Raw genomic sequence first — 16,961 nt, forward strand, 5'->3', positions numbered from 1 at the left:
ACTTGTTTGACCAGCCTAAGTTAAATGCAAGACAAACTAGATGGTTGGCTTTGATCAATGAATTTGACTTTGATATAAATCACAACATAACAAGGAGAAAAAAGTAGTAGATGCACCTAGCAAAAGTCTGCAAGTATCCCACTTGGCAGTTATGAGCACTTGTGATCTTGACATCAAAAAAAGGATCAAAGCAGCACAACAACATGATGAATAGAACTTAGCTTTCCGGGAGGTGTCGGTGAAGGTTATCCAGGCTGAACTTTGTAGGGAGGAGTGCTAGGGTTTTTCTGCAAATGGCGGAACTGTAATTCTCTGCCGGCTAGGCCTGTCTCAGGCCACGCGGGAGGTGAGAGGGGACAGGCGGACCTCACCTGTCAGGGCCTGCCTTCCCTCTTGGACTTTTTTGCGCCAGCCATGATTAGCATTTACCGAGGTTGGAAAAATGTGTGGTTTTATCCCTAGCCTGTATGCAGTTAACATTTTTCTCAGTCTTTTTCACCATTCGATGCAGTTTTACTTTTATCTTTCCATGGGTTTCCAGTTCCTACGGTGTCGGGCTAGGGTTTGTTTCAAATAGTAGGGATGGGGCTCGACCGTGAACTTGTGGATTTAGAACCAGCGCCAGAGGATTTGCTCACTATATGGGGGCATGAAGTTTCTATCCAGAACCTTGAGCGTTTTTTCCCTAAGACGATTGCGAAACACGGGTTTTCTACCAAAGAGGAAGGTGCAGTTTCTCTCCCTCTCAGTTATGTACTCCTTGATCCGGAAAACATTCAGAAGGCAGATCGCGTCGTTTTACCCTCCAGGGGTGGTACCTCAAAGGGTGAAAACTTAGATAGGAACCACCTTGCTGTTATCGGGTCTCTTCCCTTCTCTTCGGGGTTAGACCTCTCTGATCTTACAGGGTTTCCTCCTCTTTCCGGAGGGCTTGAGGATGTGGTGGCTAATTGCAGTTTGCATGTCTTGAAAGGACCCTTAGCTGCAAAATATAAGACTGGAAAAAGGCCTGTATCAGGAGCAGACCTCCCATGGGCATCTGGAAGTGAAAGTAGGGCCCCAGCACAAAGCAAAAATCCAGAATCAAGCTCTAGAGGTGTAAATGATCTCTCTGTTCAAGTGAGGTGGGATTTTCATCAGAGCGACATCCTGGTCGGAGCAACTGGCGATGGATATGGATATGTAATCCATCAGGAGCCGTTGGGAGTCAGATTAGAGGCGAGCACACAGGGGGAGGTTGAACCTGGGGGCGCCACGGGCGTAGAGAAGTCTCAACTTGAAAAGGACCCTTTGGTTGAGGGACCGACAATCCGTGTTTTCAGTGTAAACAGAGACTCGGAGGAAAGGTGCCAGGGTTTGCCTGGGGTAGAGGGTTTCGATGCCCGACCTCCCAAGGAACCAGGGGAGGGTGAGGTGCAGGCAACTAAGGTGGGTGGGAAGCGCAAAAAGCAGGGTCCCATTAGAAAGAAGGAGCCACGGCCTTGCTGCACCCTAGGAGTGGATATCCGAGTAGAAGAGGCAATGGCAGCCACTGAGACAAGGCTTGTAGGCAGAGTGCGAGGGAGGAAATTCACGGCTGATTATATCTAGGATTGGGTTCAATCAGACTGGATAAATGCACCAGGTAAGACAGTGGAGATTAAAGCCCTGGAAAGAGGATGTTTTACTTTGCATTTTTCCCACAAATATCATGTAAATTGGGTTCTTGACAGGAATTGGTGTTTTGGCAAACACCCAGTTCTCCTTCGTAGATGGACTCCTATGTTTGATGCCTAGACCGAAAAACTGAACGAATATCCAGTTTGGGTCAAATTGCTAGGGCTACCTCTTCAGTTCTGGTTTGATTCGGTATTCACCTCCATTGGAAACACACTAGGGAAGTTCCTGGAAGTTGATAGGTCTTTTGAACAATCTGATGATCTTAGTGTGGCTCAGATCTTAGTAAGCCTTAACCCTCGAGAAGGGCTTGCAGATGCCATGACTTTAAAATATAGAGAGATGGAGTTCCTGCAAAAGTTGGATTATGAGAACCTGCCATTCTGATGTCACAGATGCCATAAATATGGGCACTTGGCCAAAGAGTGCCCTATGGGTCATCGTAGTAGAAGGAACCCTTTCAAAGAGCCCAGAAAGCCGACGGTTTTTCCTGTTCCTAACACAGGCATGGATCTCCCAAAAGAACCAATGGAGGAGGATTTAGAGGATGGTTTGGAGGTCGTGACCTCTAGTGCCCCTTTGCAGCAGATTGCTTCCGACCGGATTCCTGAGCAAGTACCTGTGTTGACCGCCTCTCAGGTTACTACAAAAGCTGGGACAGTGGGGGCCTCACAGGTGGGTATGCCACTATCTCTCCCCTTTTCCTTATGTTTATCTGATCTAGATCTTGTCTCTGCTATTTCGATGCCTGGCCCCTCCAGTCAACTTCAGATGGAGTTTTCCTTTTTAAATTAAATTCCTCACTGGTTGACAGTCTAGTTGTTTCGGTACCACCGCCCTCTAGAGTCCCTCCTTCCTCTATGGTTGAATCTCTGGTCCCTTGTCAATCTATGGAATCTGTTCCCTCCCCGACTGTTCCCCCATATAACCTGAGATCGTTGTCAACTCATCCTGGGAAAGAGACAACTCCTGGTGGTCAAGAGTAGGATCTGGTGCCAATCGGGCCCAGGAAAGCAAGAGGTAGGAAATACAATATTTCAAAGGCCAAGCAGAAGTAAATAATTGATATTGTTGATGGAAAACAAAAATCCTTGACTGGGGTGCTTAGAGCAGGAAATCCACCCCCTGATATTTCGAAATGATCTTTCTTTCCTACAACTGTAGGGGGTTAGCTAGTCAACCTAAAAAACTAGCTTTAAGGGATTTGATCAGACATTATAACCCAGATATTCTTATGCTTCAAGAAACCCTTGGTAAAGGGGAGGAAACTATAGCACTCTTATCTAAACTGATGTCAGGCTGGCTTTTTCAGGATGTTGATGCAAATGGCCGCTCTGGTGGTTTGGTCACAGGATATAAAGTAGTAAATCTTAGAGAAATTTCTGCTTGGGGCCTTGAACACACTCTGGCGTTGGAACTTTACTCTAAGGAGCTCTGCCTACCCCTTCTAATCCTTAATGTTTATGGGCCCTGTCAAGAAAGGGAGTTGTTCTGGTCCTCCTTTTTCCAAAAGTCCTTTCTTGGCCATCCTCATTTGATCATCAGAGGAGACCTAAACTTCTCTTTAGGGGTCTCGGAATCATGGGGAGCAAATGCCAGAGCGGACCCCCTAACTGATTTTTTCCTTTCCAAGATTGCCTCTTCCCATCTGATCGACCTCTCGCTTCTTAAATCCAGACCCACTTGGTGAAATAAAAGAGTTGGTAATGATTGGGTGGGAAAGAAACTTGATCACTTTCTCTTGGGTGAAGTTCTATCTGAGAAATTGTCCATTTTTCGGCATTGGGTGGGCGAAGGGGGCCTGTCCAATCATTTCCCGATACTGATGGAGGCAAAAGGAACTCTCAAAAAACCTGGGTCCCCTTTCAAATTTAATGCCTCTTGGCTGGCTGATGACTCCTTTGTATCTCTGTTCCATACCACTTGGAGGAAGGATGGGATAGTTGAGGAGGAGGGTTTAAGTCGAAGTAAGGCGTTCATGAATACCCTGAAAAGTTTGAAAGTTGCAACCAAAAACTCGGCTTCCCAAAAGGCTTTGAAGGAAGATGAGGATTTAAGGGTTATAAACGCCGAACTTGAGCTCTTGGAAGATCCGGCAGGGGGAGGTTATGCCACCATGGACTCTCGTGACAGAATCCGGGAGCTTGAAGCAGCCAGAAGGAAAATTCTTCAAGTAAAGGAGGAAAGCTGGCGTTTAAAGAGCAGGGCTATCTGGCTCCAAGCGGGGGATGAGAACTCAAAATTTTTCCAGCAATATGCTAAAGGAAGGAAGAATTTAAATACCATCTGGGAAATGCCAAAAGCAAATGGGGAAAAGGCTCAGTCTTTTGAAGAGCTTGCCTCTCTTGGGGTAGCTTTTTTCAAAGACCTTTTTAGAGCCCCAGCAGAAGCATCAATTGCTGAAGTTATAAGAGTAGCTCAATTTTTCCCAAGATTCATTGAAGAATAAGGAAATGATCTCTTGATGGCTCCAATCTCGAAGGATGAAGTGGAAGCTACCCTAAAATTGATGCAAAAGAGAAAAGTTTGGGACTGGATGGATGGACTGTGGAATTTTTCCTCCACTTCTTTGATTATTTGGGTGAAGACCTGACTGCGATGGTGGAAGAATCTAGGGTCTCAGGTTTGTTCTACCAGCCTCTCAATGCTACCTTCCTGACCCTCATTCCCAAGTCGGACCACCCTTCCTCTTTTAATGATTTCCGTCCCATCTCACTATGCACATGCTTATACAAGGTTATTGCTAAGATTGTTGCCTCCAGGCTGAAACCTTTCCTCTCCAAAAACATTTCTGTGGAACAGTTCGGTTTCCTGGATGGGAGACAAATTCACGAGGCTGTTGGTGTTGCCCAGGAAACCCTCCACAGCCTTAAAAGAAGCCAGAAAAAAGGGGCCATCATCAAAATTGATCTCTCTAAGGCCTATGACAGAATCAGTTGGATGTATCTAAGGCTTCTCCTAACTCATCTTGGGTTCAGGCATGACTTTGTAAGATGGATCACGGCGTGTGTTACCTCGACTTCGATTGTAGTTCTGATTAATGGTGCTGCTTCGGAATTCTTCAACCCGCAAAGGGGCCTACACCACGGATGCCCTCTCTCCCCCTTGTTGTTCCTGCTAGCAGCAGAAGGTTTAAGTTTAATCATCAAAGTGGCGAAGAGACACGGTGATCTGAAAGGGATAGAAGTTGGGCTTAATCTCTGGGTGACCCACCTTCTTTTTGTTGATGATATTCTAATTTTTAGTGATGGGAGTCGGGAGGACTGCTGTTGTCTTAAAAGGATTTTAGACCTTTTTTTAAAAGCCACGGGTCTGGTCATAAATGAACAGAAATCTTCCATCACTACAGCAGGACTCTCAACTCTCGAAGTAAACAAAGTAAAAGAGTTACTATTGTTTGAAGCAAAGTCCCTTCAGGATCTGTTCAAATATCTCGAGTTTATGCTTAAACCTTACTCCTACAGGGCTCAAGACTGGATTTGGCTCTTGGCGAAAATTGAGGACAGAATGAAACATTGGAGTTTTAAATGGTTGTCAAGGGCAGGCCGGCTAGTTTTGATTAAATCTGTGGTGTTGGCTATTCCAGTCTACTGGGCCAGTCTCATTTGGGTGCCAAAATGCATTCTGCTGAAAATAAATAAACTTTGTAGCAGATTCTTATGGGCTGGCTAGAAGAAGGATCACATCTCTCCTTGGGTTGCTTGGGATAAAATTGTCATACCAAAAAGATGGGGTTGATGGGGGATTAAGGACTTGTTTCCTTTCTCTCAGTCATTAGCTGCTAAACTAGCATGGAGGCTAATTATTTCAGACAATATTTGGACTGTTGTCACTAGAAGGAAGTATATTGACCCAGTCTCGCCTCTGGAATGGATCAGACAGCCTATCAAATCATCAAAGAACTCCTCTGTGGTATGGAAAGCTTTGGTGGCAGCTGTACAGATTATTGAAAAAGGTTTGGCATGGAAAGTGGGTGACGGTAGATCAGTAAGGCTAGGCAGGGACCTGTGGGTGGGCTGCTCGGACACCTTTGCCCTCTCAAGAGATCTGCTCGAACACCTAAACAACAGAGGTCTCTTCTCTCTTAGTCAAATTGGTGATAATTCAAACTCATCTATTTGGAGGCAGGAGGGGTTTTCAGGGGAGGCTCTTGCTCTAGACGAAAGATGCCATAATGAATGGGGGGCCTTTCGCGCAGGTTTGTTGAACTCTCATATTCGTATTTCAAATGAGCCGGACGAGTTGAGATGGGTGCACTCTCAAACTGGCTTCTACTCTCCAAAGAAGGGATATGATTGGCTTATGTCTCAAAAGGGGTGGGAGGAGCCAAACTGGTGGGACAAGCCATTGTGGAAATTGAAAGGGCCAACAATGACTCGGCTGTTTTTCTGGTGTGTTCTTCAAAAGAAAGTACCTACTTGGGATTTTCTCCAAAAAAGGGGGAAAATGGGTCTTGGGTGGTGTTCCTTGTGTAAGGAGAGCGAGGAAACCCTCCAGCATATCTTCCTTTCCTGTCCTTTCTCTAAAAGCCTCTGGAATGAAATGTTAAGACTGACTAAGGTCCCCTTCTGTTGGGAGGTAGAGGAGATACCTGAGGCTTGGAATAATTGGTGGCAGCAGGCTCCCAATGATAAAGTCAGATCGCTGCCCCTGTTGGTTGTTTGGGGAATTTGGCTAGCCAAAAATCACCAGATTTTCAAAGACACCTTCTTCCCCATTGCCATATTAGCAGGTGAAGGAGTGGCCATATATGAAAGCATACCACTCCCATCCAATTCTCAGAGCATCAGGCCTGTTCAGGTAGAAGAAATAAAGGGCTTTATCCCGTGGGCTTATTTCGATGGAGCCTCAGATATAAACAAGAATTGTGGCATTGGTCTGGTCATACACTTTCCCTCAGGGAACATCCTCAAAGCCTCCATTGGACTTGGTACTGGAACAAATAATTTTGCTGAGCTCAAAGCTTTACATTTACTTCTTTGTTGGCTCTCTTTGTGCAATGAGCGAGAGTCTCAGATATTTGGGGACTCTCTGAATTCAATCAAGTGGGCCAATGGAATGCATCTTTGGAGGAATTTTCTTTTAACTCCCTTGCTTGCTGAAATTCTTTGTCTTAAAAGTTGTTTTTCTGAGCTAAAAATTTGTCACATTTACAGGGAAAGAAACACAGAAGCAGACATCCTTTCTAAAAAAGGCACTGAGTAGGTTTTCGGCGCATGGTCAGTAGAAGAAGTGGTCGATGGGGTGGCAAGGGGACTTGCTCCTCCTGTTTTTGCATAATTCGGGAGCAGCCAACAGCTCTTCTTTCCTTCTAATCCTTAGTTTTTTTTCTTGTATAATTTGTTGTAAAAAACTCTTATGTATATGTACAAACTGTAATGGGACTTAGCGTTGTTTTCCTCATAATGGAGGCCTGAGCACTTGTCCATACTTGATATTAAAACTTTAATGCCAGCATAGTGTCTACTCGCTGGTTTTTTTTATTGTTGTGGGCTTCCGTCTACTCCGTTTTCGGTTGTTTTCCTATATGGAAGCCGGGGGTAGGGTACACCACAGTTTTTTTGTTATATTATAGATCGGTTTTGACAGGGCTGTAGGGTGGAATTTCTGAAATTTCCTACAAACAGCCGCTAATGGTTTTCTCTGAAAAAAAGGAAAAGACAATGCACTGCATATGCTATGTAACCCTCTGTTGAGGGCCCCGAAATCGGGTCAACAACAAGGGGGATACCCACCCGGTCGGGAACCTGGTTGGCGGCTCCTTGCCCGTTTGGTGTGGCGGGTCCGACTGGGGATGATGGGACCAGCTTCCCAATCTAAAAGATGTGTGTGTGTGTGTAGATTTTTAAGACACTAATCTAAAGGTAATTTTAAACTAATTTAATTCTAGACTCTAAACTGACTCTATGCTACTGTAATCTAACAAAAACAGCACATCTAATCTATACTAACCCGGGGTAAAAATTCTTTCATTATGCGATCTAAAAAGATTTCATACAACAACTGGTAATAAAGATCATTCAGCTATCATAAGAATATAAATCAATTTAAGATGAACCATTCTGCATAAGAAGTTAGGCAAAACAGTTGTGAACAGCATATCGCATAATCAGTTATTCATATGTTAAGCACAAACAAATGATCCCACCGTACAAAAGTGCCAAATGGTAATCCAGACATTCATACATTAACATATAAACAAATCAGCTGTATATCACTCTAAGAATATGAGCAGAAATTAATCAAGAGATAAAAGTACCATTTATGACTGATTTCACTCACAAACTTCAAGCAATAACGATTTATCTCTACTTACTTCTAACATCTACTAAGAGTACAGAAGTGCAACATCAGTAGCAGACATTAAAATGCAAACATAAATAAATCTCGATCCATCCATTCATCAAAAACCCCCTCCGAGGGTGCAAAAGTGCATGTTCTGAGGACAAGTTTTTTGACAAATTTCCGGACCCTTCTCCAAATGCCATGAGAAGGGTTAAATACTACTAACTAACTAATCTTAATTACACAAATTTAGGGAACGGCTTCAAATGACCGCCCTTTTTCTAAAGCAAATTTATTTCTAAAAATTGAATCTAATTTCTAACCGTTTCTGTATCTGCTCCTTAATGCTGTAAGCAATGTGAGGTTCGCCTGGAAAGAGTCGGCTGGTTGTCTTTTCCTTTTGCTCGGGCGATGAAAGTAGAAATAACAAAAGCTGGCACCTCTTTCTGACAACTCAGAAGATATTTTTAAAAATCTCCCTCTGACTGGGTGTTTTTTGCTGTGTGTATACTTAGTATAACCCAGATTTCTTTCAAACTGATTGTGCTGTTGCTATTTCGGTTTCCGGCCGTGTGAATGACTCAATGAGTTAGGGATTTCATTGCCTGAACAATCTTACGTATTGAAAATTGCTTCCATTCTTTGTTCCAGGTTTTTCTGAAGCATCATCCCTTTTCAGCGTTTTTCTTTTTGCTTTACCCAATCTGAGCTTCAGGATCTTTTGCAAACATGCTGCTTTTGTGCGCCTTTGACTCTGAGTCTTGGATAGTCTATTTTCATCAGTGTCTGTGGAGTGATACTCTAGACTCCGCGGCTCTGTTGCATGCGGCATTCATTTGCGAAGGCATCTCCTCTCTGTTCTTCAAGTATTGGTGCTTTCCCCTTTTCCTTGGATGTTTCCTGCATATAGATTTATATTAGTTGCTGCCTTACAGTTTACGCAAAGGAAAAGAGATATGAAAAGATTGACATGAAAGCTTTAAACTCTAATGAATGCATAATCATGACACTCATAAGGACTTGACTCTTCGAAAAACGCAACATGATCATCTTTGGATACTCAGGCATGCCATCATTAATTTCACTTAAGGTGAGCGCTCGATTTTGGGTTTACAAATCATGCCGAAGAAACTTTGCGATGAGTGGTTTCTGCGATTTGTATTGCAGCAATTAATAGTTTCATTCATCGCAGATCGCAAATCGCAAGATCGCGGTTTGTAGGATCGCAGATCGGAAATCGCAATATCGCAATTTTCATTTGCTCGTTGTGTGCTGCTTTTGCGACGTTTGCGATACGCGACGTCGCACATCGGCCGTCGGCGATTCCTTCTCATTTTCTTTTAAGGGCGCTTTCAAAATATGCGATGCAATGAATTTCGCATTGCTTCTTTGCAGCTTATTTATGCGCATAGGAAAACTCTTCACTCTCTCTCTGCAATGCGATATAGCTTTTAGGGAGTTAAAATACAAAAATTTGGATAAAAATATTTTTGGGATTTTTGTTAAGGGTCCCCCTTTGCTTGATATTATTGCTAATACCAAACAAAGAGGGGGGTTGTTGTTGACCACAACAATGGCGATTCACTGTGAAGAACCAGTTATCTCTGCTTTTCTATTGACATTTCCACTTCCGAAACAGAAAAGTTTTCATATGTCTAAATTTTTTTATGGACAGATAGAGTAGATTACCCCTCATCCTGTCAATGGTACTTTGTTTCAACCCTTCTTTTATTCCAATTGTCTACTTCCCTAGGCTTAGTTCTTGCATTCATACCAGACATTACTCAATTCTTTTTTAAAAGATAAAATAAGGTCTTCTCTGCGCGCTGGCTTTAAAATATGCTCATTTGTCGTAGGTAGAGCCTCTGCTGCCCGCAAGCGTCCATAGCCTCGACAGGGTTACCATGTTATCCAGCAATGATCATTTTTCCTGCTTGAGGTTATTTACAACATTTCAGAGAAAAATCTTTTTTTGGCACTTTTTCCTTTTTTACTCTCTAAAGAACAATGTCTTGGTTTTGTGGCCAAATTATGACACAGTCATTCACTTGATTTACACTTTTGCTGAACAAGCTGGCTCGTGATGAGACCCCTTGTCTTTTGATTGCAACAATCTTGAGTCGTTGCCCTGTTTTGATAGACAGTTTTGGCAAAGTCAGCAAGTTATAATATCTGTGATCATGATAAGCCGGCTCGTGATGAGACCTCTTATTCTTTGAGATATAGTGCTTTCTCAGATTGTTTCTCTGAATGCTGTGGTTTCCTTTGGCAGGGAGGAAGTCATTGTTTTTCCTTAAGAAAGCTCTGGACGACAATAATAGAGCTTTGAAAATCACAGCTTTGCAGAGAATATTTATTTTATTATTGATGATACCTTTCATTGTGCTGGGATAAAACAATTTTTAACCAAAGGTTGATTTCATCAAAGTCTTTCGAAAGGTTGAAACTAATATCATTATTCAGGCTGAAGTTAACTCTATTTGTCAATAATAAAAATCAGATTTTTCGAAAAGTTTTGCTATTTGTACAAGTGAAATCAAAGTCTGATAGAGAGTTAGTGTGCTCTTTCATGAATCTTATTCAATGATCATTTACAACCGGTTTTATTTATAAGAAAGAGAAAACAAAAATAAAAGAAACTAAAACTATCCTACAAAAAATAGAAGAGTGATTTTCTATGGAAAATACATTTTAAGAATCTGTCCATTCACAGGCAAAGAATCTCTTCTACCTGCCAAATCCTGCAACACAAACGTCGATGGGCCTATGACTTCTACAATCTGAAAAGGACCAAGCCACAGCTTCTGAAATTTCGTATGTTTGCCCTTTTCTTCATGAGCCTTATCCCATTTCAAAACTAAATCTCCCATCTGAAAGTTCTTTCTGGTTATGATGGCTGAGTCGAAAGAGGATTTTATTAGCGCTTGGTGGTGAGCATGGGTTTTCTTAGCTTGTTCTCGGCGTTCTTCTAGTTTGATTATTTCCATTTGTCTTAATTGCAAAGAGGAAGTAGATATTTCATCGATGTGTTGTACTAGAGACAAAGAGGGAATGACTAAGTGAGTTGGAAGAACCACTTCTTTCCCATAAACTAAATTAAAGGGAGAAGTGCCGATTGAAGCTTTCTTCGTGATTCTATCTGCCCATAAAGCATTTACCAGCGCTTTGTGCCAATTCTTTTGGTTTTGGTCGACTGTTCTTTTGATAATCCTGATTAGGTTTTTGTTTGTTGATTCAGCCAACCCATTACCTTGCGGATAGTAATTAGCAGAATATTTCAATTTGAACCCTCTTTTTAAGGCAAACTTAGTCATTGCATTTCCAGAAAAGTATGATGCATTATCAAACATTAAGGCCGTTGGCAATCCAAACCTAGTGATGATAAATTGATCTATGAATTCAATAATGTTTTCAGAATTAACTGTCTTGAGAGGAACTGCTTCTACCCATTTAGTAAAATAATCTGTTGCCGTGAGGATATACCTATGCTGCTTAGAAGAGTGAGGAACGATCTCACCTATTATGTCCAAGCCCCATTGGTTGAATGGTTGCTCGATGTTGACCGGCTGTAATGGCATGGACGATTTCCTTTGTTTCCCTGCAGCAGTCTAGCAGATTTGGCATTTCCTTACGTAATTGTATGAGTCTTTGAACAGTGTGGGCCAATAATATCCTGCACGTAAGATCTTATGCGCGGTAGTCTCTCCAGCATAGTGTCCACCTGCTGGTCCATCGTGGAGTTCCTGTAAAACCTTTTCGGCTTCAGTTTTCTCAAGACACCTAAGAAGTACAGAATCATAATTCCTTTTAAACAGAAAATCATTTACGAGCTGGTATTGTTTAGCTTTCAACCTCAGAGCTCTTTTCTTGGTGTGATCCAGGTATGATGGAGCATACCCGTTCTTAAGATAATAAATGGTGTCTGCATATAATGATTCTGCGTCGTTTAGGCTTACCTCATACGTGTGTACCTCTTCAGATGAGTTCTCTGGAATTTGCGATGCTCCAGCTAACATCTTGCAGAAGCCTTGACCTCTTACGATGCTTGCTGGTTTGATCTCAAGATCATATTCTTGTAGCGCGGTAATCCAATTTGCTCTCTTTTCGCCCACATCCTTTTGTACCAAAAGGTTTCTTACCGCTGGAAACGGTACTACGACTTTGGTATGGGCTTTAAGTAAGAAAGGTCTGAAATGTTTGATCGCTTTGAAAACAGCATAAGCCTGTTTCTCCATGTCTGAGTAATTAAGTTCAGCACCTTGTAAGTTCGAGCTAAAGAATGCGATTGGAGCTTCCGCCTTTTCTTGATTTACTTGAGTCAAAATCGCGGCATAAGATTTCTCTGAGGCAAAAGTGTATAAGATGAAGGATTCTGAAAAATTTGGGGTAGCTAAAGATGGAGCGTTGATGATAGCTTGTTTGATCAAGTTGAATGCTTCGTGCTCATTTATGCCCCATTTAAAATTTGAATTCTTTTTTATCATATTTTGTAAAGGAGAAATAATACGTGAAAAATCGGGGACAAATCTTTTTACAAAATTGATTTGTCCGAGGAAAGATTGCATGGCCTTTTTGTTATGGGGTATGGATATTTCGGAAATTTCTTTGATTCTGTCAGGTTCAATGTGAATACCAGATTTTGACACTATGAATCCGAGCAATTTCCCTTCACTTAATGCGAAAAAAGATTTCTTTGGGTTAAGTGAAATTCCATACCTTAAGCATCTTTGAAAGATCTGTTTCAAATCTTTGAGATGGTCGCTTCGCTTCATGGAGTACACTGTTATATCATCCAGGTAAATCACTACTGATTTATTGACCAAACCTTTAAACGCGATGTCCATGGCTCTCTGAAAGGTAGCGCCGGCATTGATCAGACCAAATGGCATCTTCCGATATGCGTATGTGCCCCACTTGGTTCGGAATGTGGTTTTCAACTGATCATCGGGATGCACCAGCACTTGATTGTATCCTGAAAATCCATCCAGGAAAGACATTAATTCTGAGCCCGCTACTGCCTGTAGTATTTGCTCCATAGGTGGGAGGGGAAAATTATCTTTCTGACAGGCTTTGTTGAGATTCCGAAAATCAATACAGATTCTAATATCTCCGTTTTTCTTCCTAACAGGCACCATATTGGATACCCATTTGGAGTGTCTGACGGGAAAAATTATTCTGGCTCTCAACAATTTATTTAGCTCAGTCTTTATCTGATTTTCTAAGTTGGGGTGGATTTTTCTGAGCTTCTGTTGGACAGGTTTTTCATTGTCAATCATAGGGATAGTGTGTTGAATGATAGAAGTGTTGTATGTTTTCAGCTCATCGTAATTCCACGCAAAAACGTTTTTGAATTGTCTCAGAAGACAGATATATGCTGATTTTTCTTCAGGAGCTAGGCCGTGGCCCAGATTAACGTTTTGCGGCTTCTGATCGGTTCCTAGGTTCACTAATTCATAGTTCAGAGTTGAACTGTAGAGTTTAGAATTGGCAGACCTTTTAAACCGACTTTTCAAATCATATAAATCTTCTAACTTAACCACCGATTTAGGTATAGCGTTATCAGTGCTATTTTGCTGAATTTGGTGATCATGATGGTCTTCGTCAATTATTTGATTTGAGTAGGATCCTTCAGAAGTAAGGAAATTTACAATGTCTGGATCGTCATTGAATACTCTCCAGTTGGTGATGTTGTCAGGGATGGATGGTTTAAAGATTAATTCTATTGAAAACCTATCGGGACTAAAATCTTCGGAGGGAATCAATCTAGAGGCTACGTTAGCTAACAGGTCTGCGCTCGCATTTTGGAGTCTTGGGATTGACGAAATATTGAATGCTATGAAATGTGAAGTCAGATCTTGTACTAAAGATTGATAGTGCTTTAAATGACTTGACAGGCAATGTATGGTGTTACGTACTTGTTTGACGACAATTTTGGAATCTCCAAAGACTTGAAGATACTTAACATTCAAGCCGATTGCTTTGTATAGGCCTTGCACCAAGGCTTCGTATTCCGCTGTATTGTTTGTGCAATCGAACTCAAGTCTGCATGTAAGCATGGTCTTGTTCCCATCTGGGTTAATCAGAACGCATCCTGCTCCTGCTCCCTCATTAGATTTAGATCCGTTAAAATATAATTTCCAAAATAAAGATGTATTTACAGAACTATCTAAAAATTTAAAACACTTTGAATCATCAGTTTGGGAAAAAATTTCAATTTGGGACACAACTGAATTTTCTAAGTAAGGTGAAGTGTGAGCATTGAAATTGCCGAGGAAAGAATCTACCGAGTAATTGCCTATGATACTGCTGTTTTATGCTATTGCTTCGTTTTCTCCTTCCAATTCTGTCACTATGTACTTTTGGTGCAATTCTCATTCAACCTTTATCTGATTGGGTTTGCCATTGTAGGGTAACCACATGTGCGACCAGTCGGTTGAGAAATATCTGTGGAGTTTCTCGGACCAATCCCTGCTAAGAATTAAACCATAGAATTCAGGGATATCAGCTACTAGAATGTCGATAACCTGACAGACTTTCGGGTTAGACGACAATCTTATGGTCACCTGGTTAAGTTCACCAATCACTTCGACTTGAGATCAATCAAGTTGAACTATGCGCACTGCAGATTTCTGAGGTTGAACATTCAATTTGGCACATATTGATCTGGGTAGAATATTCGTTGAAGCACCAGAATCAATCAGGCAATTGTGCACGTTTTTATTGAAGATTTCATAAGTGAGGAGAAAAGGAGGAGTATGGGATCTTGACCTTCCTCCAATCAAGGCAATGTCATTCGGATCAATCTTATTGATCATGTTGGTTGGAGGTCTTCCCATGTTGTGGGAAGCTACAGCTGTAGGTAAAGATGTAGTAGGCACGGCATGTAGTTCTTTCATCATTATTTTCTGTTGATGTTTCAGTTTGCTCAATTCGTAAAGAGTGATATTAGCCCTAGTCTTTTTCATGTCATCGATAATGTTATACTCCATTTCATCCGACACTATCAGTGTTCTTGATGGAGGTGCTTGATCTGATTGGACTGGGCTAAGTTGGGTCGCTCTAGCGGTTGTTTTCTTTGTTGCGACCTTTGCAGGGCTTGCGCCCTTCTGTTTAGGGGTAATTTGGGGAGGATCAAGTTGATTTTTGCTTCGTGTGCTAACCGGAAATGCTTCTTGATCCTCTTCTTGTGGGAGGATGAAATCCCACATTCCTTGTAGTTCCACAACTTCTTCATCATCGGTCTTCCCTTCAGTGGTATTCTCTTCTTCTTCTTCTTCTTCTTCAGATTCGACGTTTGAGACAGCATTGGGTGGTTTCACCTCCATGGGAAGGTTTCTTTTAAAAGATCTGTAGGGCTTCTTTGAAGAAGTTTCTGCTACTTGCTTTCTTATGTCAATCATCTCGTTGGACATGGCCTTTAACACCTTTTGTAATCCTTCCATATCGAAAGGATCTCTCGTCTGCTCTTCTTGGTGTCTTCTTTGAAAGAGATCTTCTTAGATTTGCATTCTTCTATTGCAGATCTCTTTTCTAGGGCAACTACGTGTTTTTCTACTGCTAGCGCCTCAGTTAAGTTTTCAACTAAGGTCTTCTTGTTTGCCCTATCTACGAAGATAGCCAAGTTAGATGGTAAGGCCGTGATGTACCATTCACATCTTACTTCCTTGCTGGGTTGAGAAGCAGCGGGAATCTTGTTGAGGATCTTATTGAACCGTAAGTTGAAATCTTTAATGGGTTCTCTAGCCTCAGCTTTAAGATTAGATAGGTCATTTATCAATGTCGTTGTTGATCTGTCATCGCCGAACTTGGTGAGGAATTGACTTTGAAAAATGTCCCAACTTGTGATGGACCCGGAGGGTAACGAAAAGTACCATGACCCGGCTATTCCTTGCATTGTGTAAGGAAAAAGTCGGACGACAGCATCTTCGTTGGTAACTCCGTTGAGATTAACAGAAAGCATGAAATTATTGATATGCTCTTCATCTAGCATGCCTGTTTCTGGATTGAATTTAGGTAGCCACTTCTCAGGATGGGTCGGTATTGGGCTCCGGGGTGGAGGCATTAAAACCGCCCCAGGATTGTTCCATGGAGACTGGGCCATCGTTGAGCCGCTAGTTAATGAGAGTGCAGAAGACGGTCCCTGATGCTGAGAAGATGAAGGTATTATGATCGTTGATGATTGAAGAGGAAGTGTGGAAGATGGATGAATGATTTGGGATGAGGATGTGGGTGGTTGACTTCGCGGTGAGGGTGTTGAAATGGACGAAGTGGATGAAAGAGTCTCACGGTCAGACTCTGGTGGTGCTTTCCTTGCTCTTTTCCTAGTAGGGAGAGGGAGTTCACTTGGTTGAATACCAAATTTTTCACTCTTCAATCTGGTCAGAGGGTGAGCAGGATTGTACTGCGAAGTCACGCTGCTGTTAGATTTATCAGACCTATGAGAAAAAATAGAGAATCCCTGGAGTTTACGAATCAAAGTTTGAATTTCAGGGGGTTCAATAATGAGTTGGTCTGATATATTGGAGTAGGTAGTAGCGGTGGATACTCGAGTGACTTGTAACTCCGGGTTTAACCGTAGTGGAGAAGTCGGGGGAGTTGATGAGGGTGATTTACTCTCAGAATGGCATTTAGATTTTGACTTAGTTGTCATTCATAGTTCGTGCCCTCCTTCTAGCGCCAAATATGTTGAGGGCCCCGAAATTGGGTCAACAACAAGGGGGATACCCACCCGGTCGGGAACCTGGTTGGCGGCTCCTTGCCCGTTTGGTGTGGTGGGTCCGACTGGGGATGATGGGACCAACTTCCCAATCTAAAAGATGTGTGTGTGTGTAGATTTTGAAGACACTAATCTAAAGGTAATTTTAAACTAATTTAATTCTAGACTCTAAACTGACTCTATGCTACTGTAATCTAACAAAAATAGCACATCTAATCTATACTAACCCGGGTAAAAATTCTTTCATTATGCGATCTAAAAAGATTTCATACAACAACTGGTAATAAAGATCATTCAGCTATCA

The sequence above is a fragment of the Pinus tabuliformis genome, chromosome 1_2 (genome assembly GCF_031772625.1).
Source record: "Pinus tabuliformis cultivar Carrire ecotype Pingquan chromosome 1_2, CPIR1, whole genome shotgun sequence".
Taxonomy (NCBI): domain Eukaryota; kingdom Viridiplantae; phylum Streptophyta; class Pinopsida; order Pinales; family Pinaceae; genus Pinus; species Pinus tabuliformis.